The sequence below is a fragment of the Anomaloglossus baeobatrachus genome, chromosome 8 (assembly GCF_048569485.1).
Source record: "Anomaloglossus baeobatrachus isolate aAnoBae1 chromosome 8, aAnoBae1.hap1, whole genome shotgun sequence".
In the NCBI taxonomy this organism is placed as follows: Eukaryota; Metazoa; Chordata; class Amphibia; order Anura; family Aromobatidae; genus Anomaloglossus; species Anomaloglossus baeobatrachus.
The window spans coordinates 245,095,421-245,109,692 of NC_134360.1; positions in this window are offsets into that span (position 1 = coordinate 245,095,421).

A 14,272-nucleotide genomic window follows, 5' to 3' on the forward strand; every position below is an offset into this window, starting at 1 on the left:
TATAGTCAGGCCAATTATGGAATTGCCCGACAATAAGCGAGGAGGCCGCTATACTACTTATGCCGATTATTGAAGGGTCCCCGGTGAGAGTAGGGTATATATTCCCCCGACCTCCGCGGGCGGAATATATAAAATCTCCCCGAATCTCACTGGCCTCCCCACAATAATCCTTGGCACAAACTCGCTGCCACCAACCGCTTCACGGTAACTATTAGCCGAACACACAGACGTGGGATTCAAGATCGAGATAACAGAACAGCCCAAGATTAATTATATAATTTAATCAGCCTAAAGCACACTAGAACTACAATATATACAATAGGGAATCTACAGAATATACAGTTATGTCAGAGTACAGTTACAGATAAAGCATGGTTTACAAACAGGCATACACAGTTCCAGCAGTTACCTTGTTGCGTCTGGCCACAGGGGGGCGCTGTACCCAGGTTTCTAGGATCCTTCCCACAGATGTTTCCTACACGTGCCCCCAGCGAAAAGAACACTGGAAAATGGCCGAAGTAGGGTTATCAACCTGGGCAAATCCAGGTCCCCTCCTACCTTAGTGACCTCAGAGGGAGCACTGCTCCACCCCTGGCTGGAGTTATGGACAAAATCCACAACATGGAATATGGCCATAACTTGGCCTGGGAGCGTCGTAGGCGGACGCCAATGCTCTCATTGTGACAGTTATGAATTTAGCTACAGAATGAGAGGTTTCATGACTTGTCTACTAGTTCCACATTGGCTGATATCACGCCTGGGGTATTTCCCAAGCTCCCGCTCCCATAAAAAAGGTGTGCCAGCATCGTCCGCATGCGAAAACACCATTTTTATGGTTGCCGTATTTATCGGAAATATGGCTTGCGAGATATGAACCATTTTTTACTGGAGTCGTTCTGTCTGGCTAGTTCCAGAGCCTTATAATGAGATACAACTCTTGTTACAGGGTGACGGCAGGGAGTCATCCTGTGTCCTTTGTTCCCACATCACCTAATTTCCATATCACAGGAGATGGCCATGGGATGGGTTGCTAAACAAGTTGTGTGAAGGAAAGGGGGGGGGTGACACCAGGAGAGGGCTTCCTGACATAACTTGAATATCATGATTTATCGTCATATCTCCGGATTTACCTCACAATAATCTCGTTCCTCTTTCTGTGCTCCGGTTGTTCGTCGTTCCCGAGGCAGCACACATCGCTCCGTGTGACACCCTGGGAACGACGAACACAGCTTACCTGCGTCCTCCGGCAATGTGGAAGGAAGGAGGTGGGCGGGATGTTTACGTCCCGCTCATCACCGCCCCTCCGCTACTATTGGGCGGCCGCTGTGTGACGTCGCTGTGACGCCGAACGTCCCTCCCCCTTCAGGAAGAGGATGTTCGCCGCCCACATCGAGGTCGTCCGGGAGGTAAGTACGTGTGACGGGGGTTAAACGACTTTGTGCGACACGGGCAACAAATTGCCCGTGACGCACAAACGACGGGGGCGGGTGCGATCGCTCATGTGAACGCACGATAAATCGCCCCGTGTAACGCCGCCTTTACACATTTAACAAACTCATGGAAAAGAACCCATTAGTATTTTGCTGACCCAGATAGGCTTTGGATACACGGCAATATTGAAATCAGTGCCACATTGTATCTGTGGTATTGGATTGTGTCCTGCAACATTCTGCAACAATTGCTTCCAAAGGAATTGGATTCTTTGTTGCAAGTCACAAGTGAATCACCATAGACATCATTGCAAATCATCACAACTTGGCAACTTTATTTTATAGCAAAAACATCAAGTCTTAGGGGTACTTTACACGCTGCGACATCACTAGCATTGGCTAGCGGTGTCCAGCACGATAGTCCCCACCCCCGTCACACATGCGATATCTTGTGATTGCTGCCATAGCGAACATTATCGCTACAGCAGCATCACACGCACATACCTGGTTGGCAATGTCGCTGTGACCGCCAAACTATCCTCCTTCAAGGGGGAGGTGCGTTCGGCGTCACCGCAACGTCACTAAGCGGCCGGCCAATAGCAGCGGAGGGGCGGAGATGAGCGGGACTTAACATCCCGCCCACCACCTTCCTTCCTCATTGCCGGTGGACGCAGGTAAGGAGATGTTTGTCGTTCCAGCGGCTTCACACACAGCGATGTATGGCGCTGCAGGAACGAGGAACAACATCGTACCTGCGGACGCACCGACATTATGGAAATGACCGACGTGACACAGATCAGTGATTTTTGACTGTTTCACGCTCATTCATCGTCGCTCCTAGGATTCACACGCTGCGATGTCGCTACCGGCGCCGGATGTGCGTCACGACAACCGTGACCCCGACGATATTTCGGTAGCGATGTCGCAACGTGTAAAGTACCCCTTAGTTGAGCAACAGCAAGTTACACAGATGTTTTTGACTTCTCTGAGAATTGCTGTCACTCTGCATGTCGCCGTCCAACTGTATGTAAGAGAAATTGAAAACGTTACAGTGTGAACACCGACCTATAAAAGAGACAGGATGTAGAAAACATTATTATACACCATAATGAATACAATAAAAAGGTGACATTAACTCACTCCCACCCAAAAAAAAAAAATTAAAATACAATAACTATCAAATTAATAAATATATGCTTGGATATATCTTCAATACCCAATCAGCAGAATTCTCTGATATTGATGAGTATTAACATATAAGTATTAAACAAATCCACGTATCAACATAAGCTGAAACTTTTTCCGGTTGGTAAAGATAATGGAGCAATCGGGGAGAGCGGAGCACGGTGCGCGGAGCCCCGGCGACGTCACCAAAAAATCGAAAAAATAAAGTTACAAGGATATTAACATTTATAAACATTTCAACTATTAAATTGCCAAACCACTAAGCCCCAACCATCAATTAATTGCAAATATTAGTAAAATAATGGGACATCTTGTTTTCCGTTTTTGCAGTTTGGCCTGCGAGATCCCAAAATTGAAAAAATCTAAAAGGTCTCCCTGCTACAATGTTTTCGGCAATGATCACCTCCTCACTGACCCTTACAATGTCTTTTACCACCAATGATCTGTGTGATGGGATATTTTACTGCTGATATTTGTATTTTTTGCTCTCAGTATCCTGTAAATGTTTTCTGGTCCTGATTTTAAAGGACCTGCGATGCCCCCAATATGTTAAGGTAGATAAAAGTTAAAATGCAATCAATGAATATACTGTTATTATTTTTATGCTTTGTTTATATAGCGCCATTATCTTCCACAGCACTTTGCAGACATTATCATCACTGTGAGCCCCAATGGTGACAATCTACATTATTTTTGCAGTGTGGAAGGAAACTGGAGAACTAGGAGGAAACCCCCTGAAACATGGGAAGAACATACAAACTCCTTGCAGATGTTTTGCTTGGTGGGATTTGAGCCCAGGACCCCAGTGCTGCAAAGCAACAGTGATAACCACTGAGCTACCCTTCCTACACTGCTAACCACTGAGCCACCCTTCCTACAGATCTAACTGCTGAGCCACCCTTCCTACAGTGCTAACCACTGAGCCACTCTTCCTACAGTTCTAACCACTGAGCCACTCTTCCTACAGTTCTAACCACTGAGCCACTCTTCCTACAGTTCTAACCACTGAGCCACTCTTCCTACAGTGCTAACCACTGAGGGACCCTTCCTACAGTTCTAACCACTGAGGCACCCTACCTACAGTTCTAACCACTGAGACCCCTTCCTATAGTGAGAACCACTGAGCCACCCTTCCTACAGTGCTAACCACTGAGCCACCCTTCCTACAGTGCTAACAATGAGCCATCATTAATTACATATTATTGGAGTATGACTCTAGTCTGGTAGCAGTCAGGATCACTGAACAATTGCTGACTTTAAGTCCTTTATGTTATAGGCATCCCTGGATTTTAGGGACCTCATTCTTAAAGAAACCGGGAGAAAAAACTTTGGCAAGGCTTCAAGCCCTGCAGGAAACAAATCTAAAAACACCTCCCAGATCTGTATCCTAAAATAATTTGAGGATGTATTTTCATCCAATTATTCAAATAGATGAAAATTGCTAGAAAAAGCTGCAGTGTGAACATGGCTCTGCACTTTCCTCCCACCCATGGACTTATACTGCAAAAACATTGTGTCTTCTCTTCTTTCCAAGAATATTAGTAGCCAGATTAAGTGACCATTTAGCACAGTCGTGACTGCTGAGCCTGGGGACCAGCTTCTTGCTCTGGGTCTGATATGATTTGTGGGTGGAATATTTGTCATATATGAGTAAATTCTCCCTATATATTATTTATAACGTGGTAGTTGGCATGATCTGGCATGAAGCACACTGTTCATAGCAGTGGGCTTATAATAGTATACAGTGCCAATTTGTGTTGTAGAAGTGTTCTTAGTGCGTTTTAAGTCAAGAAAAAATATAGCAGTGGACTTAGGTGAAATTGAGAATTTAAGACCCCAACTGGAGTAGTAATAACCCACAAGATCTGGCACAGAGCCCCTCAAATAATTAGCAGGTTATTGATGATCATCGATGTAGCGACTGCACCAGACCACATGAGGCAACAGAAAATCAGGTGCATTATGGAGGTGCCAGATCTCCAAACAGCTCCTATAAATACTAGCGATTGATGGGGTGAATGTGGCACCCATCGCTGTACCCAATATTCTTCATTCATTCATTCATTCATTCATTTGCACGCTTTACATTTTGTTAGTGCAAATTGGCCCTTCAGCAAGGACTTGAACTCTAAAGCTATCAATTGGGGATTACAATCCAAAAAGTCGATATTAGCAATTGATGGGGAGAACGTGGCCCCATCACTGTACCCAATATACTCTTCATTCATTCATTTGTGCTCTTTGCATTTTGTTGGTGCAAATTAATTGACCCTTCAGAGAAGACTTGAACTCTAATGGCACCAATTGAGAGTCACAATCCGAAAATTGAATATTGACCTTGTTCATGTCTCTAATTCTCATTATTGCACGTCATGTTACATCCATGTGCTGTCCGCCTACAAAATAGATAGAAAGCGGAGCGATGCAAGTAAATGGGTAATATTCAGATCAGAATTGGCCATTATACTCAATGGGTGGTGTGTTAAAAAAAAAAGATGCCATATGGACACCATCTGGGTAGCATCCGTTTTTTATGGATTCATTAAAATGCTTAACAAGGCAAATTGTATTAGGTTTCAGCAATTTTTTTTCAAACTGCTGATGTATGAAAATGGATACAATAATTATATCCTATGGATGCTAGAAATGAACATTTCCTGGATGAAACAAAACAGACAATGTATCAAATGTGTTTGTCTAAACTTGACCGGGAATAATGTGTGAAGGGCGCCTCTGCTGGTGGATGTTGTTATTGCAGCACCTCCCCAGTCACACAATGCTCTATAGAAGTCGGACAGTTTGGTAAATTCTGGATGCAGATAACACATTTTAGCAATGGCAGTGCTGTGATACATGTATAAATATTGTGCAATGTTTGTGGACTATAGGAAGGTCGCTGAGTTTGAGAATTCGATTCTTTTCATTATGCTGGTCGCTGCTTTCATGGAGGCCAGAAACTTTATGCTTTGAAATGGTTTATGGTTCTTCTGCCAGAGACGACATGAAAGAAGCGATGCCACAAAGAGACAGAATTGTCTGTAACTGCGCAATAATGAAAGAGCAGCAACCGGCGTCTATTCCTGGTGGCTTAGTGGACACCGTAACCTAAACACAGAATGTAAATCCACAGACAGCCGCCCCAGGTGCATTACTGCGTCCTGCCAAACCCTCCGATATCCAGCCTCACCTCATATAACTTCTATACTGATGTCTTAATATGGATATAAAAATCTGCTGCACTCACATAGCAAAATATCCCACTTATACTCACCCAAACACTGCCCATATATGAATTTGCTATGTGCGCACGTTGCTTTTTACCTGCTTTTTACCTGCTTTTTTGCTGCTTTTTCTTCTGCGCTGTTTAATGCCAAAATGGATGTGTTCTTCTATTCAAGCAAAGTCTATGGGAATTTGGGTTTCTTGTTCACACTATTGTTGTTCAAAATGCTGCCTTTTTGTGGCAGAACTTTGGTCAAAAACTCAGCTTTTCAAAGAAGCAACATGTCAATTGTTTTTGCCATTTGGGTTTTGAACTGCAAAGCTGAGTTTTTGACCAAAGTTCTGCCACAAAAAGGCAGCATTTTGAACAACATAGTGTGAACAAGAAACCCAAATTCCCATAGACTTTGCTTGAATAGAAGAACACATCCATTTTGGCATTAAACAGCGCAGAAGAAAAAGCAGCAAAAAAGCAGGTAAAAAGCAACGTGCGGACATACCCTTATAGCAGTTATATTCCTGTACATAGGGGGCAGTGTTATAGCAGTTATATTCCTGTACATAGGGGGCAGTATTATAGTAGTTATATTCCTGTACATAAGGGCAGTATTATAGTAGTTATATTCTTGTACATAGGGGCAGTATTATAGTATATTCTTGTACATAGGAGCAGTATTATAGTAGTTATATTTTTGTACATAGAAGAAGTATTATAGTAGTTATATTCTTGCACATAGGGGCAGTATTATAGTAGTTATATTCTTGTGCATAGGGGCAGTATTATAGTAGTCATATTCTTGTACATAGGAGCAGTATTATAGTAGTTATATTCTTGTATATAGGGGGCAGTATTATAGTAGTTGTATTCTTGTACATTGGGGGCAGTATTATAGTAGTTATATTCTTGAATATAGGGGCAGTATTATAGTAGTTATATGCTTGTACATAGGGGGCAGTATTATAGTAGTTGTATTCTTGTACATTGGGGGCAGTATTATAGTAGTTATATTCTTGAATATAGGGGCAGTATTATAGTAGTTATATTCTTGTACATAGGGGCAGTATTATAGTAGTTATATTCTTGTACATAAGGGGCAGTATTATAGTAGTTATATTCTTGTACATAGGGGCAGTATTATAGCAGTTTTATATTCTTGTATATAGGAGCAGTATTATAGTAGTTATATTCTTGTACATAGGAGCAGTATTATAGCAGTTATATTTTTGTACATAGGGGCAGTATTATAGTAGTTATATTCTTGTACATAGGGGCAGTATTATAGCAGTTTTATATTCTTGTATATAGGAGCAGTATTATAGTAGTTATATTCTTGCACATAGGGGCAGTATTATAGTAGTTATATTCTTGTACATAGGGGCAGTATTATAGTAGTTATATTCTTGTACATAGGGGCAGTATTATACTAGTTATATTCTTGTACATAGGGGCAGTATTATAGTAGTCATATTCTTGTACATAGGAGCAGTATTATAGTAGTTATATTCTTGTATATAGGGGGCAGTATTATAGTAGTTGTATTCTTGTACATAGGGGGCAGTATTATAGTAGTTATATTCTTGAATATAGGGGCAGTAATATAGTATTTATATTCTTGTACATAGGAGCAGTATTATAGTAGTTATATTCTTGTATATAGGGGGCAGTATTATAGTAGTTATATTCTTGAATATAGGGGCAGTAATATAGTAGTTATATTCTTGTACATAGGAGCAGTATTATAGTAGTTATATTCTTGTACATAGGAGCAGTATTATAGTAGCTATATTCTTGTACATAGGGGGCAGTATTATAGTAGTTATATTCTTGTACATAGGGTCAGTATTATAGTAGCTATATTCTTGTACATAGGGGCAGTATTATAGTAGTTATATTCTTGTACATAGGGTCAGTATTATAGTAGCTATATTCTTGTACATAGGGGTAGTATTATAGTAGTTATATTCTTGTACATACGGGGCAGTATTATAGTAGTTATATTCTTGTACATAGGGGCAGTATTATAGCAGTTTTATATTCTTGTATATAGGAGCAGTATTATAGTAGTTATATTCTTGTATATAGGGGGCAGTATTATAGTAGTTATATTCTTGTACATAGGGGCAGTATTATAGCAGTTTTATATTCTTGTATATAGGAGCAGTATTATAGTAGCTATATTCTTGTACATAGGGGGCAGTATTATAGTAGTTATATTCTTGTACATAGGGTCAGTATTATAGTAGTTATATTCTTGTACATAGGGGTAGTATTATAGTAGTTATATTCTTGTACATAGGAGGCAGTATTATAGTAGTTATATTCTTGTACATAGGGGCAGTATTATAGCAGTTTTATATTATTGTATATAGGAGCAGTATTATAGTAGTTATATTCTTGTATATAGGGGGCAGTATTATAGTAGATATATTATTATACATAAGGGGCAGTACTATGACAATTATATAGATATAAAATCTTTTGCTCTCAGCAGAAATTTTGACTTTGTCTAAACTAACCTTCCCGACTCTGCCGGTTGCTTTCCCCCATTCTATATTGATGACCGCACCCTTTCCTCAGTTTTAGGATCTCGGTGCGATGAATGAGCGAGGTTTATGGTTATATTTCGTGTTTCCTCGGGGTATGCTCGGTGACTCATTCCATCCGATGCAGTGAAGCCGTTCCTGTAGGGTGGGTTTGGCTCAATGCTCGGATTTTATATGGGATTAACATGACATGTGGCAGCAAGGAGAAAGGCGATGGAAAATATGATAGGTGGGGAAAGACGTTGAAGGGCGGCTGGGAAGAGGAGTTACTTCAGAATTAAGAATAATAAGTAAAGAATATGATAAATGAGAACTGGGCCCTGCCCTGATTCCCGAACTCCACCGTTTTAATGGTTGTATGGATGGAGAATCCAGAAGTGGGCACTACGGACGACGCACGTCCCACTATGCCCTCTGTAGTGCCATCTTTGCCCAATATTACACAATGGTCACACATGGTGCAATTATGGCAAAATCTTCACCTGAAACCAGTAGAGATGGTAAAAGCTGTTCATTTACCTGAATTACAGCAGATCTGCAAAGTACAATGACCGAAATTAAGACTTCGCTTATTAAAGGGGACCTGTGACTTTTCCTAAATATGTAATTTTATTACCTGGTGTGAATAACGCTCTTCTCCTGAATCCGGCGATGTTTTTTTTTTGTTCCTGCGCCTCTCCGTCTTTGAGATATGGCCTCTCTTTCCTGTATATAAATCTCGCTTTGTTAGGCAATGGGGTGTGGTCCTCAAGATAACGCCCACAAAGATCTTGTGACCACACCTATTTGACTATTTATCTATGGGAGGTCATATCTCTGGAACGGAGAGGCGCAGGAACAAAAGAAAAACATCGCCGGATTCAGGAAAACAGCGGCGGCCCAACCAGTTTTTAGGGAGACATCATTTGAAGAACCTGGACCCCAAAGGCAAAATCTATAATAGCCCCCTGCCCTACCATGTACCATATAAAATACTGGTGTCTTCTCATATAGCACAGAGACCTTGGATCCTCGTGGGCTGATAGAAGTGCTACCTCTGCACCCCCTAATAACAAGACCCTGCCCAGGAGGAGGAGGGATTGCAAACTATACTATCCTTATGGTGATGCAATATCTCAAAATGATGTGCCGCCATGTATGAAGACCTCACATGATGATCCCCTGATTTTTGGGGTTCTCCGGATATCTGAGTGTCCCCACCATGAATTCTGCACAACACAAAGGAGACATGTAAATGTTTAAGAGCAGGCATCGTACAGACACATGTGACTGCAGCCGCAGACCCGAGTGACGGGCGGCGCAGACAGCTGCCTCACATGTACTATTAATGGACAGACGCCGGCAGCGAATCCTCGTGTCAGCCCCTCCCCTCCGTCCCCGGTCACGGCACGCCCTGCCAGGACATGACAGCATCCACACCCAAAATAGTCCCAACACCATGGAGACTGAAGCAATATTTGAAACAGGTCTGTTTAGCTCGGAAATAAGGAATGTGTGGTGAGACAGGATTTACTGGAGGGTGAGTGGCGGAACAAATGGGGGGAGATGGAAAAGGGAAGATTACTATGGTTTCTTATAAATATGACAATATAACTGGAGTATGTGCAAGCTTAAAGTTTTGCATTGCCTCGAGCAACATTGCTACACAGTGCCGACGTCTTCATTCATGCAGTCAATGGGGCAAATAGAGAAAGGAGGGAACATAGAGAAAAGGGGGCACATGGAGACAAGGGGGCACATAGAGAAAAGGGGGCACATAGAGAAAAGGGAGCACGAAGAGGAAAGAGGGCACATAGAGAAAGGGGGCACATAGAGAAAAGGGGGCACGAAAAGGAAAGGGGGCACATAGAGAAAGGGGGCACATAGAGAAAAGGGGGCACATAGAGAAAAGGGAGCATGAAGAGGAAAGAGGGCACATAGAGAAAAGGGGGCACATAGAGAAAAGAGGGCACATAGAGGAAAGGGGGCACATAGAGTAAAGGGGGCACATAGAGAAAAGGGGGCACATAGAGAAAAGGGGGCACATAGAGAAAAGGGGGCACATAGAGAAAAGGGGGCACATAGAGAAAAGGGGGCACCTAGAGAAAAGGGAGCACGAAGAGGAAAGAGGGCACATAGAGAAAGGGGGCACATAGAGAAAAGGGGGCACATAGAGGAAAGGGGGCACATAGAGTAAAGGGGGAACATAGAGAAAAGGGGGCACATAGAGAAAAGGGGGCACATAGAGAAAAGGGGGCACGTAGAGAAAAGGGGGCATATAGAGAAAAGAGGGCACATAGGAAAGTGGGCACCTAGAGAAAAGGGGGCACGTAGAAAAAAGGGGGCACAGAGGAAAGGGGGAATTGTAGAGACAAGGGGGCATGTATGGAAAAGGGGGCACATAGAGGAAAGGGGTCACATAGAGAAAAGGGGCACATAGAGGAAAGGGGGCACATAGAGAAAAGAGGGCACGAAAAGAAAAGGGGGCACATAGAGAAAAGGGGCATGTAAAGAAAAGATGGGCATAAATAAAAAGGGCACATAGAGAAAAGGGGACACATAGAGAAAAGGGGGCACATAGAGAAAAGCGGACACAGAGAAAAGGGAGCACGTAGAGAAAAAGGGGCACATAGAGAAAAGGGGGCACATAGAGAAAAGGGGGCACATAGAGCATAGGGGGCACATAGAGCATAGGGGGCACATAGAGAAAAGGGGGCATGTAGAGAAAAGGAGACACATAGAGAAAAGGGAGCACAGAGGAAAGGGGGCACGTAGAGAAAAAGGGGCACGTAGAGAAAAGGGGGCATGTAGAGAAAAGGGGGCACGTAGAGAAAAGGGGGCACGTAGAGAAAAGGGGGCACGTAGAGAAAAGGGAGCACAGAGGAAAGGGGGCACGTAGAGAAAAAGGGGCACGTAGAGAAAAGGGGGCACGTAGAGAAAAGGGGGCACGTAGAGAAAAGGGGGCACATAGAGAAAAGGGGGCACATAGAGAAAAGGGGGCACGTAGAGGCAAGGGGGCACATAGAGAAAAGGGGGAAAAGAGGAAAGGGGGCACGTAGAGAAAAAGGGGAACGTAGAGAAAAGAGGGAACATAGAGAAAAGGGAGCACATAAACTAAGAGGGCACAAACAAAAGGGGGCACATAGAGAAAAAGGGGAAATATTGAAAAGAGGGTGGCATATGGAGAAAAGGAGACAATTGCTAAGATCAAGATGTGCCCCCCATTATTGTTTTGGATTTTGCTAGCTGGGACAGCCATGTCTCATGTTTGTTTTCCCCACCATAATTTTATGGTTTAATTTGCCTCCCCCTAACAATGCAGTGTTGTTTACATAGATAGGATCACACATAATGTGATACTGTCTGCTGTATCTAATCTTATTTGATAGGATTGGATACATCTACTCATCAGACAGTATGCCATATGATAGCATTAGATACAGTGGCACAGCAGACAGTATCACACATGATAGCATTAGATACAGTGGCACAGCAGACAGTATCACACATGATAGCATTAGATACAGTGGCACAGCAGACAGTATCACACATGATAGCATTAGATACAGTGGCACAGCAGACAGTATTACACATGATAGCATTAGATACAGTGGCACAGCAGACAGTATGCCATATGATAGCATTAGATACAGTGGCACAGCAGACAGTATTACACATGATAGCATTAGATACAGTGGCTCATCACCAGACAGTATTACACATGATAGCATTAGATACAGTGGCACAGCAGACAGTATTACACATGATAGCATTAGATACAGTGGCACAGCAGACAGTATTACACATGATAGCATTAGATACAGTGGCACAGCAGACAGTATCACACATGATAGCATTAGATACAGTGGCACAGCAGACAGTATCACACATGATAGCATTAGATACAGTGGCACAGCAGACCGTATTACACATGATAGCATTAGATACAGTGGCACAGCAGACAGTATTACACATGATAGCATTAGATACAGTGGCACAGCAGACAGTATCACACATGATAGCATTAGATACAGTGGCACAGCAGACAGTATCACACATGATAGCATTAGATACAGTGGCACAGCAGACAGTATTACACATGATAGCATTAGATACAGTGGCACAGCAGACAGTATCACACATGATAGCATTAGATACAGTGGCACAGCAGACAGTATTACACATGATAACATTAGATACAGTGGCACAGCAGACAGTATCACACATGATAGCATTAGATACAGTGGCACAGCAGACAGTATGCCATATGATAGCATTAGATACAGTGACACAGCAGACAGTATCACACATGATAGCATTAGATACAGTGGCACAGCAGACAGTATCACACATGATAGCATTAGATACAGTGGCACAGCAGACAGTATCACACATGATAGCATTAGATACAGTGGCACAGCAGACAGTATCACACATGATAGCATTAGATACAGTGGCACAGCAGGCAGTATCACACATGATAGCATTAGATACAGTGGCACAGCAGACAGTATGCCATATGATAGCATTAGATACAGTGGCACAGCAGACAGTATTACACATGATAGCATTAGATACAGTGGCACAGCAGACAGTATTACACATGATAGCATTAGATACAGTGGCACAGCAGGCAGTATCACACATGATAGCATTAGATACAGTGGCACAGCAGACAGTATGCCATATGATAGCATTAGATACAGTGGCACAGCAGACAGTATTACACATGATAGCATTAGATACAGTGGCACAGCAGACAGTATTACACATGATAGCATTAGATACAGTGGCACAGCAGGCAGTATCACACATGATAGCATTAGATACAGTGGCACAGCAGACAGTATGCCATATGATAGCATTAGATACAGTGGCACAGCAGACAGTATCACACATGATAGCATTAGATACAGTGGCACAGCAGACAGTATCACACATGATAGCATTAGATACAGTGGCACAGCAGACAGTATTACACATGATAGCATTAGATACAGTGGCACAGCAGACAGTATTACACATGATAGCATTAGATACAGTGGCACAGCAGACAGTATTACACATGATAGCATTAGATACAGTGGCACAGCAGACAGTATCACACATGATAGCATTAGATACAGTGGCACAGCAGACAGTATCACACATGATAGCATTAGATACAGTGGCACAGCAGACAGTATCCCCCTTGATGATGCTGAGGATTAGGTACCGGACTTTACTATATAAGTGAAGATTCTGGGTTTCTGGTGCCGGCAGCCCCCGAGGCCAGTAAAGCCATGAGGGTCGCCTCACAAGTAAAGAATGTGGGTAAGTGATTACTGGCAGCTCGCTATGTAATCTCCGACTAGACATTGACTAGATGACATCACTATTAAGGGGGCTCTATTTGCACTCTCCGTTAACTCTTTCACGGTGCATGGATACAGGAAGGTGGGAAACTTGTCCTGCACACACCAGCAAATGTTTCATTAGTGCCATTCAGCCATTTTATATGAATAAAAGTCAGTGATGAACGAGGGGACTAGTTAGAGAATTCGGATACCTTTATCCAATAGAGAATGTAAGGTGTATTATGTATATGGAAAAAATCAGGTCTACAGTTGGAACAAGAAGTTTCCCTCCACTCTCTAAACACACATCTGCGGGTTTTTCCCTCCGCTCTCTATAAAGACACATCTGCAGGATTTTCCCTCCGCTCTCTATAAAGACACATCTGCAGGTTCTTCCCTCCGCTCTCTATACAGACACATCTGCAGGTTTTTCCCTCCGCTCTCTATCAAGACACATCTGCGGGTTTTTCCCTCCGCTCTCTATAAAGACACATCTGCAGGATTTTCCCTCCGCTCTCTATAAAGACACATCTGCAGGTTCTTCCCTCCGCTCTCTATACAGACACATCTGCAGGT